At 39.0% G+C, this 22776-nt stretch overlaps 1 protein-coding gene across 1 annotated transcript in view; it reads left to right on the top strand.

Annotated features, from left to right (window-relative positions):
• The first annotated feature begins 753 nt into the window (after nucleotides 1-753).
• stet (rhomboid serine protease stem cell tumor) overlaps nucleotides 754-22776 on the top strand; it is a 274366-nt gene continuing 252343 nt past the window's right edge. The window contains exon 1 of the mRNA XM_090380092.1: nucleotides 754-895. The gene's annotated coding sequence lies outside the window, so the exon portion shown is untranslated. The remainder of the gene's footprint in view (nucleotides 896-22776) is intronic.

The raw sequence follows: 22776 nt of genomic DNA on the forward strand, positions 1-22776 counted from the left end.
AAGTGGTGTGGGAGTTATAAGCTTTAAGGATAGTTCTCGTACTGATTTGCATATTCATTCGTGAACAGTAAACTCTACTTGAATTGGAATAATACTAGTAGGGATTGTGTGGGATGTTAGAGACCTTTTATCCACTGTGGCGTTTCTAAGCACTAGTGGCTGGATTCTTCGATGCGTACGCTCTCTCTCTCTGTAAGTACATGCCCGAGTGCATGCGCTCAGACCAAAAGATGAAAATCTTTGGACGCTGCCGTACCACAAACATCACAGAGTAGTATGATTCCGAACTGGTTTTTTCGTTCAGCCCCAGTCCCCAGCAGGTAGGCAAGTCATGACGGCTGCCCTGTTTAAAGGTACCGACCGGTAGGTCCAAGCACGTGCCACTCTGCATCCGCCAGCCGTTGAACTCCGCGTCTGTTTAGAGTATCTGATAGTTTTATTGAGACTCCAGTTATTGAGAACAGTGAAGCGAAAAGTGCCTTAATTACCTGTTGTTTCCCCCGTGACGTCTGGGGTCGAGGATCTTTCCCCTTCACTACTCATTGCCAAGGGCCGCTCCAGCGTGACTCAGCCAAACTCCCCTCGCATGTAGTGGACTACTCCATCGTTGCTCGTATGGGGGCGTCCTTGCCGTTGGTCTGCGCCTTTTAGTGAGGCATGGCATGCCACTGACAGCAACCCGGAGCTGTTTAGCGTCCACGGCGTCTGCTGGAACGCCACCGTGTGTGTTTCTCTCTCTGTCTATCTATCTCTCCCTCTCTTTCTCTCTTTCTCCCCTTCTCTCTGGAGTTTCTTGGCAAATTGTGACATCACGTTAAGCGCAGACCAGGAGGTGTGACGTTTGTCACCAACAGTTGTGAATCGACCTCTTACCTGCCCTACCGCTATATTTCAGGTAAGGACCACCGAGGACTACTATCTCACTCCCTCTTTTTGTCCCTCCTGCGATGACTCATAGCAGTTGTTTCCCATCCCATGGGTGCGCTGGACGCTCCAGAGCAAACCCGGAGATTGATGCTTGTTGTCAATTTAGAGTGAAGAAATCTGGGTAATTTTAGTTTAGCACTTTTCTAATTAAAATACTAGCAGTGTCACCGTGGTCTGGAGCATAGAAAAGCTATGTATATAGAAACAATATACTCCCCAATACTCTATGTATCTAACTCGATGTATATATTGAATATTATTGCTTTTAAAGGCTATAAATATTCCGGCTGTTTTATTAGAGCTATCGTACTATTCTGTTCTGTTTATAGGCAATATGTGCCTGTAAACGCTGTTAAAATTAAAGTTAGTAGTAGCAGATGTTCAAAATTTAGACAATGGTCACTGGTGTATGTCAAAATTATGTGAGTGTAGTATTCTAACGAATCTTTGAAAACCAAAATAAATATATATGCTCTTATACTGCATTGAGTCATGCATTTTTTTGCTTTTAATAATAACAATTTTATCTTTTTTCTAAAGTGATTTCACAATGATTATCTCCTTGAAAATATTCCACCAACTTAAATAATCAGAATTCCAATATATATATAGTACACAATTTTAGTTTAATTATCTCGAAGATTTGATGACTTATAAAAATTACGTATTTAGAATTAATCACATTTTATACTTCATATGAAATATCCACTTCCATTAAGTTATTTTTGTTTTTTAAATAATTGTTTCCTTTTTTTTGTTTGTTTTCATTAATATATTTCTTCGTTATAATTAAGGAAATGTGCTTCAGCAAATTGAATTATCTTTCGTGGTTATCGCATTATTAATCAAATTTAGGCTCAAGTTAAGCAGTTTAAAAGAACAGCCATTCTTATCTGCCAAATTATTCAAGTTATTTCTAATTTTATATACGTTCTGTAGTTTTTAATTTTTAATGATAGGGGGCGCAGAGAAATGAATGTAAACATGGCGAATTAAGTTAGCAAACGAATGAAAGAAAATATACGAAATACATCACGCGATATAAACAGTTTAATTAATCTTTGTCAAAGGGAATGAAACTTGTTAATATTATGTTTCCTCTATTTTGTTATAATTATGTAAGAAATGAGAAAGTGGATGGGATTATGTATTAAGTACAAGGTTTGTATAATGCGATATTTTCGTATTCTGTTCCTTCTAAAGATTTTTGTTTTTGTATGACGCTTCATTTATTTTGATTTATGCAATCTGGTATGTATTTAAAAATTTATGTACTCTAGTATTTATCACATATTTTATCTTATGTTATTAGTAGAACTTGAATGTTCATGAATTTTAATGTTGATTGATTTATATACAATCAATCTTTATTGTCTGGTCAGTAATAAGAAATCGTCTTATAACAAAAAAAAAAAAAAAAAAAAACCAGCATGGAAAGAGAAATGGAAGGGAACAGCGGGGTATTTTAATGATCACATTTATAGTGTTTTAAAATAAATAATTTTAATAGTATTTTAAAATAACTGTATTTTTTAATAAGTGGCCGTGTTTATATTCCTTAGAGCATTGATTACTAATTATAGTGCACTGGTACCGGTATCGCATTTAACTTGGAATCCTGGGAATCACGAGTTCGGGCTCTAGCTCTCAGGGGCGGCAAAATAGTACTATTACTGGGTACTTTTTAGAGTAGTGAGAGGAGGCGACATCTTCCAGTTTGCACCTGTGTTTAAAATTCTTTATAGGGGCAGTTCATACGGCCCTGTCAAGTGTAGTAGTAGTAATAGTAGAGGCATTTGATGCAAGAAAGCAAGCTTATGTAGCATAAGCCAAAAAAAAAAAAAAAAAAACATTTCACACTTCCATTCGCTCTAAACGTTTGTCCAGTCCCTCCTTGAATTTATTTAAGCTATCAACTTCCACAACGACAGATGGAAGTTTGTTTCAGCAATCAATCACCCGCTGGCTAAAGGCAAACTTCTGTACATCTATTCTGCAACTGTCTTTCCTCAATTTGAATTTATGCTCCTTCAGGTTAGTAATCTAAGAGGAAGGATCCCATCAGAATTGAGTCTGCTCGACCTATTCAAATCCTTATACACCTCAATCAGATCACCTCACAGATGCCTAGTACAAGGCTGGATTTTGGTGTTCGTAGGCCCTAGGCACTACGAACGCCAAAATCCAGCTTATTCCGAAATGTATTAAAAGAAAGGGGTAAAATGCTTCTTCTATTTTAACACTTTGACTGCGAATCACGTCAATTAACGTGACTCAGGTTTCAACTATAATAAATGATAAATCACTTCAAATAACGGAGTGACCATCACGTCGATTCTTCTAGTTTCGAGAACAGTCGCTAGATAGCATATGCGTATTGAATTCAAGCTCCTAGAGTCGATTGCGCACATGTTTTCTCAGTTCGTTTTTCGTTAGTCACATTGAAAAGAACGAAGCGTTTTTTTTTTCCTTCCTTCGTAGGCCCTAAATATTTCGTAGGCCCTAGGTACTATGCCTATGGTGCCTAATGGGAAATCCGGCCCTGGCCTAGTCTCCAGACGCTGAAATTTGCAAAACTTAAGCCTTTCTTGCTAAGAGAATCCCTTCGTTTCCCTTACCAATCTCGTTGCCCTTCTCTGTACTCACTCAAGCAATTCTACATCCTTCCTAAAATGAGACGTCTATACCTGTACGCATAATTTTAGGTTCTGTACTCACTCAAGCAACTCTACATCCTTCCTAAAATGAGGCCTCCAGACCAGTACGCAGTATTTAAGGCGTTGCCTTAAATACTGTGTACCATTGCCTTATACAAAGGATAATCAGCAAAATTCCTGTATATCATTGACAATACCCCATGACCTGCTCTGGCCGCCTGTCTGCACTGCTCAGAAAATTTCATCTGACTGCACAATTACTCACAGATCTTTTTCATTTTCTACCACCCTAAGTATAGTACCACACTGGTACATTTCTCTGGGGTTACTTCTACCATATGCAGTACTTTGCATTTGTCAATGTTAAACTACAGTGTATATTCAGGTGAGAAAATTTGCTTATTATGCTGGTGAAAAATTCGGAAAAAAATACATTTTCTGTTTATACCCCGGGATGACCGCATTGGGTCTGAACAGTTTACAAGATAGAATGCAAAAAAAATCACCGTATTTAATGGTCATTTGAACTAGAACCACGCATTTCAAACACCCACACTACTGTACCTTTCGCTCGCCCAGTGATCATATAATGATCGTTGGGCGAGCGAAGGTTCGGTGAAACACAAGTAGTTGCCCTTGACATCTCAAAGGCTTTCGATCATGTTTGGCATATAGGTCTTCTAAACAAGCTTCCGTCTTATGGTGTGCCAACTGTTTTTTGTAATTGGTTATCCAGTTTTCTCTCTGATCGCTCACTGAGGGTGATGGTAGATGGCTCTCTGTGTTCTAACTTCTCCACTAATGCCGGTGTCCCCCAAAGTTCAGTTCTTTCCCCCACTCTTTTCCTCTTGTATATTAATGACCTTCTTCCACAGACTGGAAATCCTATACATAGTTTTGCCGATGATAGCACATTGCATTCCACTTTCCATTTTGAGAAACCTTTCCCTGCTCAATCAGCCTGAACTTCTAAAATCTGCTACCAATTCCTTAAATGCCGATCTTCAGGTAATTCTCCGGTGGGGCAAGGACAACTTAGTTGATTTCAATCCTTCTAAAACTCAGTCTTGTTTTATATCTCGCAAAAAGGATTCTTCTGCTCCTATGCTTATCTTTGGTGACACTCCGATTTCTAGACAAAATGATATATCTCTTTTGGGATTACCCTGACTTCTAATCTCTCTTGGCACAAGCACATTACAAATATTGCTTCCTCTGCATCTAAACTCTTTCGCTCTCGGCGTTACTTTTCTTCCAAACAGCTGCTCACTCTGTATAAATCGCAAATCCGTCCTACCATGGATTATTGTTCCCACATCTGGGGTGGTGCCCCCAAAACCTCTCTTAGGCTTCTTGATTCCATTCAGAAGAGGGCAGTTAGGTTGATTAATGAGTCGTCTCTTAACAGAGTCTCTCCACTCGCTGTCTCATAGACATACTGTTTCTGCTGCATGCCTTTTCTACAGATACTTTCATGGGCACTGTTCTTCTGAATTGGCTTCTATAATTCCCGCTCTCTCTTTCAAAACAGTCCGAACACGTGCAGCCACCAGCCAACATCCATTTACTGCCCAACTTCAAACTCACAGAACCAACTTTTCATCTTCCTCGTTTATTCATTCAACTGCCGTTTTCTGGAACAACCTTCCTTCTTCCGTATTTCCTGAAAATTAGTCTACAGAAGTTCAAGTCCAATGTCAACAAATATCTTCTTTCGTCTTCTCAACCTCCAACACAAGCACGGTACTAAGTACTATAGGTTACCTCTCGTGTTTGGGGTTTACATATAAAAAATAAATAAAATAATGAGAGATGTACAAGAATACTGTAATTGAAACACATCCAGTTGGTAATTTTAAGATGAACTGGAATATGTTTATTCGAAATGAGTTTTAATGTTTAAAACTTTAGCAAACTAATATGAATAGTTTATGCATAATTTATACGGCTGTGCCAGTTGTATTAATTGTACCTAAATTAGAACGAGAGCCTGATAGGATATGCAAAATGCTTAAGGCTGTTATTGAAATAAGGTGGTGATTAGATATTCGAAACGATAAGGTAACATCATATTTGGAGGCAGATATATTATTAAAATAATGTTTCAACGGGATTGTATTTTCTCCACCGCGACAATTCTTTATAAGATTAAATCATGCGAATATTATGTACATCAAAGTGAAAATGATACCTTTTTGTACGATGAATTTAATATTTTAATACTTCTAACGAAAATCGGAAAGATCACAATACATCTTGTTAAAAGATGTTACTACAGTTCTACTTTCAGAAGGTTAAGTATCAACGAATTCAATTTGATTAAGTTGGTCATGACCCGCTTTGATTTATGCTTAAACGAAAAGTGTTAGCTGGAAAATACATAACCAGAAAATACAAAAATGTAATATTGATTCTTGGCATAATAGTATCTAGTCCCAATATGGTGATAATGTTTTCAGAAATTGGACAGTGCATTTGAAATTTCGTATTTCTTCCATACATTCATATAAAATTAATTTTTTTTACATTAAGTGGAATATAAAATCTACCATTCTTTTGATTTTGACCTTCCTTGGACGTTTAGCAAATATTCATTCAAATTGCAACATATCTGATGGAGTGCATTACTGATATCAATTTCTTTTGGCATATTCCCTCTCTCTGGATTCACATTTATTGGCTTCAGTGATGTCACTAGAAAACACTTGTTCGCGATCTCAACTTTCTCACGAAGCTTTGTAGCAAAGCTGAGAAATACAATCTGGTAGTAATGGACTCTGGCGAAGGACTGTAGCGATATATACAGAATCACTTGGTATGTTGTGCTTACAACAAGAAGTTGGCAATTTTGTTTGTTGTTCATCGCGCTGGTGTTGCTGGAAACTTTTTTTCCATCCAACCATATGTACCTGCGGGAACATATTAACGAAGATAAATACTCACGTGGAACTGACGATGCTAAATCGATCGAAACGTTGACATTTTCCACGGAATAAGAAAATAACAACAAAAAAAAAGTTTATATAAATTACTTCTGCTAGAAGTATTCGATTATTTTAGCATCATATTCAGATTACGATTGAAAAAGCCTGCTTGCATCATCGTATATTTAAATTACATTGGTTTACAATATCGATTTCCTGAATATGGGGACATTAGTGATATATACCACAGAAGAAACGGAAATGTCTGCTTTGGATTTCTGTTCGTGGTTTCAAAATAAACTTCATTGGCCCTAGGACTGTTCTTCGATTCTTCGAGTAACAGCTATTCGCAAGTTATTCCACTAACTTCCATTAGAACCACAAGTATAACAAGAATCTCAGTTCGCTAGGATTTTAAGGATTGGATTAAACCAACACCTCTACAGAATGCAGGAAGATATAGACATAAATTGAAAGTGCTGTTTAAAAACAAATTAAAAGAGAAGGTTGTTGTTGTTGTGTTTAGAAGCATTAGCAATTACGGCCATATTGCTCCTTGTATACTGTCTGTAAATTGCGTGTGTTCTGTGGTCGATTTTCTGTTTGGTGGACGAAAAACCCGAGTAAATGTACCTATTACATTAGATTACAGATAGGTACGTAGACACTCCCGACAATGATAAAGTAATTATACCAAGACAACGTTATTATGAGTAGACAAACACATAAGCATGTACAAGAATGTGATGAATTGGAATATTTCGTACGTAATTATCGGGGAAGAGGATCAACGCTTTGCCAGTTCCAAGAGAAAAACCCTCGCTGCTCTGTAGATTTGAACAAGAACTAAGTGGTGTGTATTATCCCGCTAGTCAATACGAGGCAAAGTTCATGTCCTAAGTGGCCCGTTATGCCTCAGTCCTAATAGGCTGCTTAGTCACAGCTTACAATTGACCTTAGCATTTAGTACTGGATCCTGCAGTGGCTTAACCACATTTTGTCAACGCTTTTTACCATCTCCAGGAGCATTCCGCATATTTTCCAGGATGGTCTCCTTGGCAATTTCATCTGATTAAAACATACGCTGTCACTCTCACTAGGCTACTCTTACACAGGATTGAAATCCCAAGTGACAGAAGTACACTCCCACTGAGTATCACAATAACCAAGAAATGATAATTCGCCTATTCGGTCCCAAGCAAACAAAGGATTCTGTGCTGTTCCGAGAATGTTCCCTCAGAACAACACAGAATCCTTTGACAAGAACACAGAATCCTATGTATTATGAGCGGATATGCGAAAAAAAAGGCCTATAGAAATGTAGTTATTTAAGAAACATATCCATTTGTGACAAGCCCGTTCCAATTAGTCCTGCTTTCCACCCCGGGTGCCCCCAGGTAGTCTTCTAAGAATCATAATAGATAACAGTTTGGTCCAGATGATTTAACTTGCCTCCTGTGTGCCCTTGTCTGCCCCTAACCAGCTCCATGGTCCTGCCTAGTCCTCTAATCCTTGTACCAGTTCTAAATGCGATATTACCAAGGGATAATATAACTCTATATTATATTATCCCCCATCTGCCATTTCTGGAAGAAATGTTTATTTCCAATTGATTTACATTTTAAAAAGTTAAAAAATCACATTATTTAATTTTTGAATAGTCCTTATATAAATCCATAATAATGGATTTATGAAGGGACCTTCGTAAACCCATTCATATACTTGATATATGAAACCTTCATATACTTGAAGAACAGCAACCCCAAAATAATTTATACACGTAGTGAGAAAGAATTAAAAATAGTAGAGGAAGAATGGGATCTGGGAGTTACGATACGGGAATATATGAAGTTTTCTGAGCAGTGTAGATAGGTGGCCTGAAAATCCTGTGGTGCCCTATCGATGATTTATTGAATAATACCCTTTGGAGATAGGGAGGTCATAATCCCACTATGTAAAGCTGTTGGTTGTTGTTGGGTTTTAGGAGCATCGGCCACTGAAGCCATGTTGCTCCGTGCATACGCTCTGTAAATTGCGTGTGTTCTGAGGTTGATTTTCTGTTTTCTGGACGAAAAATCCAAGTTGACGGGATAAAAAACATGCTACCCTCGCCTGAGACCGACTAACTCATCCACGTAGTGAAAACGACCCATAAAAATTCCTCTCGTCATCCGAACTTAGGTCTTTTCCACCTGTTGTTGGGGAGGACAGCTATCCTACCAACTGTGGTACCCACAAGGGCTATATAAGGCAGTTGGAATTATTCCACATATGGAATACTGTATCCAAGCATGGAGACTCATCTGAAAAATGACAGTTAGCTCCTTGAAAGGGTCCAAAGACGGGCAGCTCTTATGGTGAGATCGGCAAAAGGATGACGGTACCAGGAAAGACTTCGATTATATTGGTTACAGGGCTTGGTAACTAGTCACCTAGGAAAGAGTCTGATTGAGATTTATAAGGCAGAGAAGGGTTAGAAAAATGAATGAAGGCGAAATTTTCACTGTATAAAAAATTCTAGAACTTGAAACTATAAATTCAAATTACAGAGTAAGAGGTTTAGACTAGATTGTAGGAAGTTTTCTTTTTAGCCGGCGAGTTTTTGTTTACTAGAAGTCGCCTTCGCACGTAGGTGAGGCTAAAAGTTTGAAGAAATACTTATAACGCCATTTTTAAGACAGTAACTACTTCCTGGGACCCTCACAGACAGGACACTGCTTTTCTTCAAAACTTCGATTCTTCTATTGTGGGCTTTTTACAAACTGTGTCCACGGTTAGTCGGTGTCTGATGAGGAGGTGTATTGACGCTTCATGGCCCTTAGCTGCCACTGCAATGTAATCGACCACTGATGGGCAGCACAGTTTTGGTGGAATCGCCGTCCTCTTCACACTGGGTGGAAAAGACCGGAGTTCGAGTCCCATTGATGACGTGAGAAATTTTTATGGGCCTTTTCCACAACGTGGCTGCATTAGTCGGTCTCAAGCGGGAGTATAATGGTTTTTTATCCCGGAAACTCGGATTTTTCGTCCAGCAAACAAGAAATTGGACACAGAACATGCAGTTTACAGACAAAATATATATGGCGCGCTGTAGAGGGGTTAAAACTGAATAAATAATAATAGTAATAATAATAATAATAATAATGGTGTAAGCTGCTGATGCGCTGACAACCAACTAAACAACCATATATAATCGATGTTCTAGAGTGTGGAAAATAAAGTCGAGTTTGGAATTAAGAAGACATTCAAAAGAGATCAAAGCGATTCAAGTTGGAGATTTCAAGGTAGTTGTTAATATTTACAAATACTAAGAAGTTGGTAAGCACAGTCTTTTAAATCTTGTTATAAACTCGATTAAAATCACCGCAGATAAAATGAATTACCTCCAACTGAGAGCAACCTATTAAGAGAAAAGTTGGCTAACAGCCATTGTTCTCCTTACTGCGAACCATTCTAGAGATCTTGCGACTAATCTAAATTTATTACATTTATCCATTCTTCTTTATTCCTTCCATCCGCCGAACGAGCAACAAAATGAGTACATAATCGATCTGAGGAATTTCCGAACATCGACCTGAAGATCTGGTGGACGTAAACAAATATTCAATGGGTCTGTTCCATCTGAAAAGTGATGGAAATGGAAGAAAATTGGTGCTTACGATGGCCAAAGAAACTATCGAGATAATAAATTGTTTAATGTGCCCGTACTAGGGCGGCTTAGATTTTTCTGTCAACATCTAAAGCGATAATTTTCCCTTCACTGCCATCCTTCAAGCCACGCACGGACTCTTGGATAAGCAGCTTTTTAAGACGACATTATGAAAGACAAGTGAAGCGGAAAGCAGTCTTCTCTTGCCTTCGTCGTCCGCCCGCTTATTTTACCGAAACCGACTTGTAAGGCGAAAGACTCGGGTTACGGAAATCGCATCGTTGCCTTCGACAGTCGAAGTACCTTCCGTCCGCTGCGGTCGAGTGAACAGTCCAGCGGTTACGGAAGTGTTTCTGTGGAATCAAAACTGCCGACTATCGCATTTGGCGATAACCGGACGGAAAGAAAAGTATAAATGAGGAAGAAAGGAATTTCGGTCCACTAGAGAAAAACAAGTCGACACACTCCACAACGATAGGTCAAGGTAAGGTGCGATACGGTAGGTTACCTGGAGGAAGGGGAATTGAGTTATGTCTCTGGTCATTATCTGTGGGTGTTGAACAGCACAGGGATGCCCTGGTTTCTTCTATTTAAGCAATTTCGCAGCTGGGATTATAGTTCCCTGAACCTGAACGTAGTTGGGAGTTGAGTATGGATTGCTAAGGGACTATAACATTGTGTTTTTGGTATCGCATAGTTTGGAACTTTATAAAGATCCAATATTTGCGTTGTTGTAATAAGAGGAGGGTTTTTAGCACATCAGCAACTTAGGCTATATTGCGCTATATATAATATGTCTATAAACTGCGTGTGTTCTTTAGTCAGTTTGCTGTTTGCTGGACGATAAACTCAAGTTTCCGGGAGAAAAACCATGCTACCCTCGCCTGAGACTGACTAACTCAGCTACGTTGTGCAAAAGGTCCATAAAAAATTCCTGGCGTCATAGACGGGACTCGAACTCAGGTGTTTTCCACCCAGTGTGGGGAGGAGGGCGACTCTACCAATTGTGCCACCCACGAGGGCTTTTGCGCACGGAAGATAGAACCCATGAAGATCCTTCTTCCATAGGTTACACTCCCTTACAGCATTATGAATTAAAACCGACGAGCACCAGGGTAGGGAAGAATAGTCAGCTCAGAATCGAACCGGGTTCCATTCCTCCCAACATCTCATCTACCCGTGTGTATTATATCTATAAATTGCGAGTGTTCTCTGCTCGATTGCCTGTTTTGTTGGACGAAAAACCCAGTTTCTGCGGGACAAACCTTGTTGCCTCGCCTTAGACCAACCAACTCAGCCGTAAAGTAAAAAAATGCTTATAACAGTTGCTTATACCATTGACGGTATTTGAACGTTAACCCCTTTTCCACCCGATTTGGGAAGTATGGTGATTGTAACCACTGTGCTACTCAAAGGCCGAAGGTACGGTTACAGGGGCTCCGGATCTCCAATATTGGATAACAGAAGATTACGGAATCGTTGCCTGGTCTAATGAATTTCAGTTCATGTATTAATGCTGAAGTACCAGAATATATTGAAAACAGCGTGAACCCATGGACCCATCCTTTCAGCTTTCAACAATGCAGGCTGGTGGTGATGGTATCTTGGTGTAGGTTCACTTTGGAGCCCTCAATATCAGTGGAGCAACGTTCGGATGCCACAAGTTAACCGGAAATTGCTTCCTACCCGTCTCATCCCTTTATGCAGTGTACCCGTCTGCAAATAGGTTCTTCCATCAGGATATGCGTCATGGCCAGATTTTGACAGAACTGGTTCCAGGAGGACTGCAATCCTACCAACTGTGCTACCCAAGACGGCAGGCAACAATGTGCTTGTATATTTTACATAATAAATAAAAATAATCTATTATGCACACACCATCTGTGTTATGATGCGCACAGATGGTGTGCGCATCATCGCACTGCTCACCGGAATTTCCACTTACTTGAAAAAGACGGGGAATGCACCTTCCCAAACGTCGTACAGTTTTTTTTTTTTTTTTTCCAACTAATGCTAAAATTAATCAATTACTGTATACTGTCAACACAGTAAGACATAATCTTGATTATTGTGCGTATAATTACTTGGGTGTTACGCCTCTTAAATGAATATTCCTTACTTCGATATTAGCTTATAACTACTTGAACATATCTCAAGTATGTTCACCACGTTCTCATTATATCTGCTTTAATTTAAGGGTTGTTACAAAAACAGGAACTTCCTACTATTGCCTCTACTAAGGTTGTGTGGAGTCTTGGAGAGCGTTGTAATTAATCTATTACACCTGAAGTTAATTGAAACTCACGGCTACCGAGATTGCTGGAAACCGTACTGTTCTTGACAAGAGCCAGTTTTCCTTCATATACGATCAATAGACCACTTCCTGTGAAGCTAACTAGATAAAGTTTCAGATGGTACGTATACCAGCTAGTTCTGGAATCGAGTTAATAAGTCGTTGTTAAACAAATCCACATTTTAATAATGGAGAAAATATACAGTCTATTATTATTTACCATTGTTGTTTGTTTTATATCATGGAATGGTCTGTTTGGATAAGACATAGAGGTCTAAAGAAGAAACGCAATATTGAAAAATCTGGACGAAGATCTTTTAGATCCATGTTGATTGTTACAGGGTATGCTTGAATATCTTTTAAAAAGGCAGAAAATTATCATAAGAATTGAACACCCTTTATAAGAAACGATGTCGTTTCTTATTATTCCTTCGTGGTAGCACAGTTAGTAGAATCGCTGTCCTCCCCACACCGGGTGGAAAAGACTTGAATTCGAGTCTAGTCAATGACGTGAGAAATTTTTATGAGCCTTTTTCACGACGTGGCCGAGTTAGTCGGTCTCAGTGAAGAGTAGCGTGGTTTTTTCTCCCGGAAACTTGCTTTTTAATCCAGTAAACAGAAAATCGACCAGAGGATACCACAGAACACACTCAATTTACAGACATATTATATACGGCGCAATATGGCCCAAGTTGCTGATGCGGCTACAACAGCCAACCAACCAACCAATCCGCCACTAACTACGATCTATATTGTTTCCACGACAACCGTTTATAGAACTGTCACAATAAATGGATATGAACCCGTTTGGTTTGCTGTCATAAATATTAATGACCAACCTGTATGCCCAGTGATTAGTATTTAATGTTGAATCACTGTTTATAAACGTACACCTCGTAGACAAAGAGCAAATACTAGTGGAAGTGCATGAACTACATTTGACATTCAAGTTCAGAACTGAAGTCAGTTTATAGAAAACCAGATGATGATAAAATGAAAAAAAAAACTTTTAATATTTTTCGAAGTATTTCCTTGAGCAGTAATACACACATTTCCTAGTTTGCTGGTAGAGCTATTGGAAACATTTTCAAAGCTTATTTAAAGTTGCCATCATTAGAGGACAGTACTTTGTTTTCTAATTTCAATTTCAAACAAAAGCAGCTTTAATGCGATCGACATTATACCACGGCGCATTGCATCATGGTCCTACGTACTCTGACATGCGTACAGTGGACTCAGTCCTGGAACTTAACTGTCAAACGTTGTACCTACGTTCACTGGCCAAAAATTAGAAACCTTTGAAATTGGCGTCAACAAATAATTAAACGTACAGTATGCAAATATCAGTTGTCAAATGCGAGCACAAGTTGCTCGGTATCAGATAAATACTGTATGCTGTCTTGGACTTTTGAGTCGATCTGGTGATGGGAAAGACAAGTGATCTTTCCGATTTGCAGGCAGGTGTTATTGTTGGAGAACGCTTACTATTATGTCGAAAACAACCATCTCAAAATATGCAATGAGTAGAAGGCGAAAGAAGAATTCAGCGCTAAAAAGAAGAAAATCGACTGAAAACTTCAAAATTAGGCAAAGAAAACCGAACTGTACGGCCGGAGTTGAAGAAGTTCGGATTTGGTAGTCTCTTTTTTACAGAAAGCTGCTTCTTTCTGTAAAAAAAAAAAAATCGAAATATTTGACCTATGTGGTGCTGTTAATGCCAAGACTGGACTGTGGAACAGTGGAAGATCATGTAGTAAGAGCAGTTTCGATTTGTACACTTTCTTTCATCAATGGTAGGATGAAAGTGTGGCGTGCGCGAAGCCGTGGATCCATGTTATCTTGCGTTCACCCCTTCAAATGGCTGTAATTAGTATCATGGTATGTATGTTCCCAGACCCTGGTACGGTCTGGGTCCGCTCATTCCGTTAGAAGGTCTTTTATCTCCACTGAATATCTTTCTGTATTATCGGACTAACTTCACTCTGCAGCGCTTCATTTTTAAATGGATTACCGAGGATTCTTTCAAGACGACAATGCAACTATCCATCGTACAAAAATTGGATCTGAATGGCTTGAAAAACATTGCTAATATTTCTAACATCTATCCTAGCCACCTATTTGTCCAGATCTGAATTCAATTGAGAATTTCTTGTATATATTGGAAAGAGCAGTTCTTCTTCTCCGTTCACGACCAACCATAATGCAGCAGCCAACAAAAATCCTGATGGAAGAGTTTCAAAATCTAGAGCTACATTCCCTCAGACACCTAGTGGAATTTATGCCACGGCATGTACGGGCAAAATGAGATATTGAATAACGGTTTCTAATTTTTTGACCAGTGAATATATGTGTAGTTTCCACCATCATATATTTAATGAGTTTAATGAACTCATTTTGATTATTGAATCAGGGTCACTAGGACGAATTAGAAAAACGTGTGAAGACTTCTCCACGAAAACTAGCGCCACTTGTCCAGTTAAAAATTCTGCTTCCATCGCCAAATTCCATAAATTGATTGAAACGTTCAACGAAACTCTGTGCGAATTACTGGCTAAAAGAAATTCTTAACTGATTTTCTAACTGTTATTGTCTTTTTACTTAGTGTCCCAATACTTTTGTAATATTGTGCATGTCGAGAGAGAGAGAGAGAAACTGTATGTGGGAAAAAAATACATTAGGTATAAAATTACATGCGCTAAATTAATAATACCAGCAGTGGTTATTACATAAGTAGAAATAAAGGCAATAAAGAGCATGAAATATTGGTAGTCAAGAACATCAAAAAGGGTGATTGAGAACTTGGGAAAGAGGAAGTGGTGTGGGTGTAAACGTTGTTCAGTCAATCATGGTAAGAGGAGACAGTGCAGCTGATTTAAACAGTAGTAATCTTAGCACCAGTGTATAAACAAAGAAGACCATGTTGGATTTATGAAAGCAATAGAAATATCAAACTTGCCGATCATTTACTGAAAATTCTAGTAGGATAAGAAAAGGAAAGACAAATGAGTCTGCCAACGTTTACTTCATGTTCTTCAGTGGGATGGGATTATCATGCTAGCTTTCATGAGTAGCACTGCTGATAGGATTGTCGTCCTCCCCACACTGGGTGGGAAAAAGCCCAAGTTCGAGTCCCGTCGATGATGTGAGAAATTTTTATGGGCCTTTTTCACAACGTGGCTGAGTTAGTCGGTCTCAGGCGAGGTTTTTTTCTCCCGGAAACTCGCGTTTTTCGTACAGAAAACAGAAAGTCGACCTCAGAACACACGCAATTTGCAGATAATATACACGGAGCAATATGGCCTTGGTCACTGATGCTCATAAATTCCTACAACAACAACTACCTTTCTATAGCAGAACAAGATAGAAAATAAGATCGACCAAAGGATACGTTCTGTTTTCTAAAACAGAGTTCAAAGTAAACATGTATTAATATCAATTAAAGGGATGATATTTTTATTCATGACGTGCTCTGATCCAACGGGAATCAAACCATGAATTTTTTCATACAGTGGAGAATAACAGCGGTCGTAGCCACTGTCCTGGTCGCAGGGGAATTTTGAAATGAAAGAAACTCTCGTTGCATATACGATTCCTTGTCGCTTGTCCGTTTGAATTCTCCTAGACACAAGAAGCCCTGTCTCTCACAGCTTGATTTTTTACTATCTTTTACTCGATTTTTTTTACTCTTTTGTTGAAAAATTCCGTATTTTGAGGCATAGTTATAAATACATGAAGTCTTTCCAATTACTGGAGAAGCAAGTCCAAAAATGCAAAGATTTTCTTGCAATTGGAAAAAATATATAATTGGCTGTTCTTCTACCACCCGTAGTATCAGCCATCAGTGCATGACATATTTTATTTTAAACTTATCTTCTGCCCCCTGGTGGCAGTTAATGACACCGTTTGAAATTCCTTTCGTTTGGTTTTGTAGTGATAATACGCATGCGTGGAGATTCGGAGCCATTTCGATTGCTGCGTTACGTGATATATTAGAAGCATAATCTTGAATTCTTGGGCTAGTATTTCCGAAGTAATTTATTTCCTACTGGTATGCTTTTCTAGTTAATAGTTAATTAAAAAATCAATTCTTTCTGTTCACAGGGTTTCTCTCTCGGCGACATTAATTTAAAATTTAGCGCAACGCTATTTCTGCTGCTCAATTATGCAAACTTTTTCAAAGTTCGAGATTGAGCAGCTAGTTGTAAACATTGGAAGCAGAAATTCCCGATGTATTTTAAACTTAATCATTTGATATTTTTAAAAGAAAATTGAGATAAATATTTGTTAGATATTATTCTAAGATATCTTAACTTTCTCCTTCATTACAGTTATAATTCTAATTATTTTTTTTAGAAAAAATATAGAATGAGTTCATGTTTTTTTCTCTCTCTCTCTCTCTCCAAAGTGCATACTGTATTTTAAATAATTATTTAGACTAACAATAGATGATTCTTGTTCTTTGTAAGTCATGCGTACAGAGTAAAGTCTAAAGTGTTCTGAGTTCATATTTCTTGGCCTTTCTCTTTTCTGTCAGGCCTATCTATCTCAGCTCTGTTCCTTCCTCTCTTGGAGAAGTCAGTTGCCAAAATTACTCTGATTTATTCACCTCAGAAGCATCGACAGCTGCTCCTTAAAAAAAAAAAAATACTATGCATTTTATCAAATAATACGCTGCCAATTTTATATATTGTATGCTCTTTTTTTTTTTTTTCTTATTTTCGTAAAGTTTTCAGTTTAAAAGATTACTTGCAATTATTTTGACTATTAAAATTTTAACTTAAAATGTTAAGTTAGTTAATTCATTTTTAATTAAAATTGTAATTCATTTTTTAATTAAAATTTTAATTCATTTTATTTTTTAATGTTAATTCATTTTTTAATCGACAATATACCTATATTTGTAATAAATACCAATATACCTATGTACCTATATTTGTACAATATACCTTGACAGTATACCTATATTTATATTGTAATTGTTCTCGGGCGAATTTTGAGAGCAAATATCTGTTGTCCAAATATTCTGCTCAAAGAATGAAACATGGACTGATACACTATATGACCAAAAGTTTTCGGACACACACAGGCAGATGCGAAAGAAGGACTTTTAATTTAAAAAAACTTAATATGTAGTAGGACAACCTTTCTTCTTCTTCTTTAATGCTGCCGAATGGCGTTTGCGACTTCGTTTTGATATTGTTCTCTGTCTAGCGCTACGTGTAGAATTTGTGCTGTTGTCATGTGAAGCCAGGTGTTGATGTTATCTAGCCATGCCATTTTCGGTCTGCCTGGGCGTTTCTTGCCTTCGATCTTTCCCTCCAGGATGAGTGGTAGTAGGTGATATTTTTGTTGGTTCCTAGCGATGTGACCTAGGTATTTGCATTTCCTGCTGATGATGGTTTTGAGCAGGTCCCGTTCCGTGTGCATGTCCTGCAGGACCTGTGCGTTGGTTATCTTGGCTGTCCACGGAATTTTCAGCAAGGACAACCTTTAGTTGGACGTTTTGGACAACCTTTAGTTGTCCAAAACGTCCAAGAACATGGACTTCGTGATTTCAGGCACTGCCACCAATAAACCAGATGTGTTGGTCTGTTGGCGATTGTGCCAGCCACTTACAACCCTATACCATCAGACCATTTCCTACAGCATTCATGATCTAGATGATACACCCCACAGGGCCCTCGTGGGTAGCACAGTTGGTAGAATCGCCATATCCCCCACACTGGGTGGAAAAGGCCCTAGTTCGAGTCCCGTCGATCACCTGAGGTATTTTTATGGGCCTTCTTTTCACAACGTGGCTGAGTTAGTTGGGCTCAGGCGAAGGTAGCATGGTTTTTCCCCTCCCGGAAACTCGGGTTTTTCGTCCAACAAACGGAAAATTGATCACAGAACTCAATTTACAGACGTTATACACGGAGAAATATGGTCCTAGTTGCTGATGCTCCTAAAACCCTATAATAACAACAACTACACGCTACAGGAACGCTCTCTCTAGGCAATCTCCATCTCCAAGCATGTCCATCAAAATGAAACATTGGCTAGGCTAGATTTGTCACTCCATAGTACTTTAGCCACTGTTCTATAGTCAAGGCATGTTTGGAACAACCACACTCCAAATGCTTGTTGATCATGATATTGGGCTAATGTGCAGCTGCCTTAACTTTCAACCCAAGGCTATGCAACTACTTAACGAATGGTTGGTGTTGGATGTTCCTGTGGCCTCTTGCACCTGCTCCGTGATGTTTTCCTGTGAAGCACCAACTACCCTCTTTGTGGTTCTTTGAACACGTTATGCGAATTTTTGAGACGGTCTTCCATATTCGAATACCATCATCTGCCACAGTTGATTTTGAGAGATTCAGATGAGTCGCAGTTGGGTGTATAGAACGGTTACTGATGTGTCATTCAACCACCATTTCCCGTTAAAAGTCGGTAATTTCGAATTGAAATCCATATTGGCTTCTAACGTACTTATTCTGCACAGGTATACCTGCGATATTCATATTCGCATATATGAGCCGATACGCATGCGCAGGAGACTTCTGCCACACTCTTCGTGAAGGGTGTGCGAATACTTTTGGTCATATAATGAATGTAGCTCGAAAGGTCAGCATGAAAGATGGTTGCTTGTGTTAGTGATTATCTTTATAATGGCTCATGTTTTATTTTTCGCTTAATTCTATCTGTAGAGAATTATTTCATCGTTTCCTCCTTTTTTTCTGTTTGTGTAATTTAAAAATTCTCTGATCATTATTGTTTATTATATAGGTGATTAGCTGAACTTTTTTTCTGGAATTTGTCCTTTCATTTCATGATTATTTTCAATGGAAGATGCGAAAGATGTATTGGCTGGCATGTAGCCAGTTTGAGCAATGTCATATTTACTGTGAACAACCACCGCTGAAAATATTTGACGGTCCGAAGTGATGGAGGTCAGTGACAACAGTTTTTCTTTAGCGAAATATCATAAGACGTTCACGCATGGTTGCTTGCACGAAAAGATGATGGCATTTTTGTGTAGTTATCTCAAAGAAAGCTGTAAAATGCACTCCTTACCAGAAGTAAGGTTCCTCAAGAGCACGAAAATGATGAAGGCTAGAAGCAAAAAAACTCCATAAAAATGGGGTTTAAAATATGTCGATGGAGACTCTTTCCCCCCACACTTTTTGCGCTCCTGTCGTGTGTTCTGTAGAAGCAAAGGCTGTACTTATTGATCAACACCAGACGTCACGCGCAACTTGTCGCTGCTAAATGGGGAAATTATGAAAGGGACAAAAATGGTATGGATAACGGAGTTTGAAGGTGCTGTTTAGAGAGCACGCGGCAATGGACTTGCGTTTTGTTTAATCCCAGTAAAGTAGAATATAGAACCATGTGTAGTTTATTTTAGGGATAAAAATGTTTCATGTATTAGGTGGCTTCATTATGTTGCACGTTGTTGAACAAAAAGGAGGTCGCATATATGTCATTGTGATAATTACCAGATGGATCGATCTTGCTAAAAGACTTCAGTTACATGCACAGGTAATGGATCAAAATGAAAAGATGAGCTAAAAATGTTACAATAGACCCAGATATAACAAGATTGTCCCAATTAGGATTGCGTTATAAATAAATTTATGAGAGGAGACTTCATTTCCAATGAAATAAGTTTTGTAAAATAATTTATCAGAGTGTGTTCAACCACCCTGGGCTGGACTTCAAGGCAGATAGTGGGGAAGCGATAAGATAAAAACTTTCTCCATTACAATTCTAGAGAGGCGTTGCCACTCGCGTGTATTACATTGGTGTAATATCATACACTCATACACTATTGTATCACAGTAGTGTATGATTGTTGGTGCGCGTTTAATACCTGCTAAACGCAAATCTTACCTCTTTAGAAGTCCCTGAGGCATATAGCCCAAATTGCCATGGTCCTAATAAAGTGATCAGGAAGTATAGAATTTCATTTTGAGGTTATATATTAATGACCGTCCAAAAAGTGGCATTCTGTTGACTTTTCTGGGTTAGATTTCTTGATGAACTTTTGATTAAACATTTGAACTTTTTCTATATCCTTGATGTATTCCTGTATCCTACCCGGTTCAGCGACCACCGAACCGGGTTCCACCCCTTTCTTTTTAGACAACATGATTTGATCATCTGATTGGATTACATCACCGGACCACTAATTTTTACCAATGATCCCACACCGAGTTTTGGAATTACTGATACCAGAGGATTTTCTTCTCTTGTACTCCTACATATTATCCCTCTTTTGTGCTAGTACTTGGTTGGGTCCCAGTTGTACGGGATCCGTAGCCGAGTGGGCAGGAGCGGGAGTGCAGTAGCACACGCTCTTTGAGTAGACCGGGGTTCAAGCCCCTGACTGCTGAATACGGTCGATCTGCCAACCCGCACTAGACCAGCGTGGCAGATTATGGTCCATTTCCCTCAGCATGAATTGTTGAGGAGGCTTCCATCCTGCAGTGGGTTGATAATAGCTGCACTTTACTTTACTTTACTTTTTTTTTTTTTTGTACGGGATTGCTGGTATCCGTAGCGTTTGCATTACCTACTATGGATGTGGGATTTGATGTTATCTTCGAATAAGACAGTACCAAAAGTAGAAGACCGCCTCTTTGTGGCTAGGGTGGGTACTGGGAAACAGCAAAGTAATCTGAAACAACACTTTCAGCATAACAATGCCCAAACGTTATATTTTACACACTTCTTGCCCTTTTGCAGAGCTTTATCATCGAGAACCAGGGAGAGTTAAACGAATTTTTCAGGCGCGAAGTTAAATAAATATTTCATTATACACAAGATAAAATATGTGTCCAACATATATCACAACTCGCGAAAGTTTATAATACCAGGGGTGAACATTTGAATTCGCAGACTGGTGCAAGATTTTTATGTTTACTTCACGAACTTTCCATAACTGCCGCTAGAGGCGCTCTCCCTGATCCCTACTGAGCAGACTCTGTGTGTGCATGCTAGTACTTATCCAGCTAGCGTTAGCATTAGCATTAGCAGAGGCATTTGATGCAAGAAAGCAAGCTTATGCAGCATCAGCCAAAAAAAAAAAAAAAAAAAAAACCCACTTCCACTTCACCCCTCTGTTCGTTCAAAATACCTGTCCAGCTGAGCCTTAAACTTATTTAGGCTATCAACCTCCACCACAAGGGATGGAAGTCTGTTCCACCAACCAACCACCCGCTGGCTAAAGGCAAATTTCCGCACGTCTATCCTGCATCTGTCTTTCCTCAATTTGAATTTATGCCCTCTCAGGTGATTTTTCTGAGCTAGAGGAAGAATCCCATCAGCATTGAGCATGCTTAAACCATTCAAGGCTTTATACACCTCTATCAGATCACCTCGCTGGTGCCTAGTCTCCAGACACTGTAATTTGCAAAACTTAAGCCTTTCTTCGTAAGAGCACCCCTTTGTTCCATTCACTAATCTTGTTGCCCTTCTCTGTACTCGTTCCAGCAGCTCTACATCCTTCTTGAAATGAGGCCTCCAGACCTGTATACAGTACTCTAGGTGTGGCCTGACCATTGCCTTATACAATGGAATAATCACCTCCTTATCCCTGCTGGAATAATTCCTGTATATCATTGACAATACTCCATGAGCTACTCTTGCAGCCCGTCTGCACTGCTCAGAGAACTTCATATCTGCCTGCACAACCACCCCCAAGTCCCTTTCATTCTCTACCACTGTCAGTGTAGTACCACAGAGTTGATACGTTGCTCTGGGGTTGCTGTTTCCCATGTGTAGTACTTTACATTTGTCAATGTTAAACTTCATTTGCCACCTCTTAGCCCATCTGCTCAACCTTTCCAGATCCTGTTGCAGCAGCATAGTGTCAGTAGTGTCCTTGACAACCCTGCCAACCTTGGACATTAAGGTTGGCAGGGCAAACAATCATCTGCAAACTTGGACATTAAGCTTGATATACCATCATCAATATCATTTATAAATACAGAAAACAATAATGGACCCAACACTGAGCCCTGAGGGACTGCACTAATAACATTAGTCCACGATGAGCAGTGTCCATTGATTACGACTCTCTGTCTTCTCCCCCTCAACCACCCCTTTATCCATAGCAGCAATTTGCCTCCAATGTCACACTGCTCCAATTTGTGTAGCAGTCTTCCATGTGCAACAGTATCAAAAGCCTTTCTAAGATCCAAGTATATAATATCAAAGTTATTCCCTGCATTCAGTTCTTTTGTGACTGCATCATAGTATCCAATCAAGTTGGTCAGGCAAGACTTCCCCTTAACAAAACCATGCTGTGTCTGAGCTATAACTGAAGTCTTGTCTAAATGA

This window comes from Mastigoproctus giganteus, chromosome 8, assembly GCF_048544385.1.
Source record: "Mastigoproctus giganteus isolate SK-2022 chromosome 8, ASM4854438v1, whole genome shotgun sequence".
NCBI lineage: Eukaryota > Metazoa > Arthropoda > Arachnida > Uropygi > Thelyphonidae > Mastigoproctus > Mastigoproctus giganteus.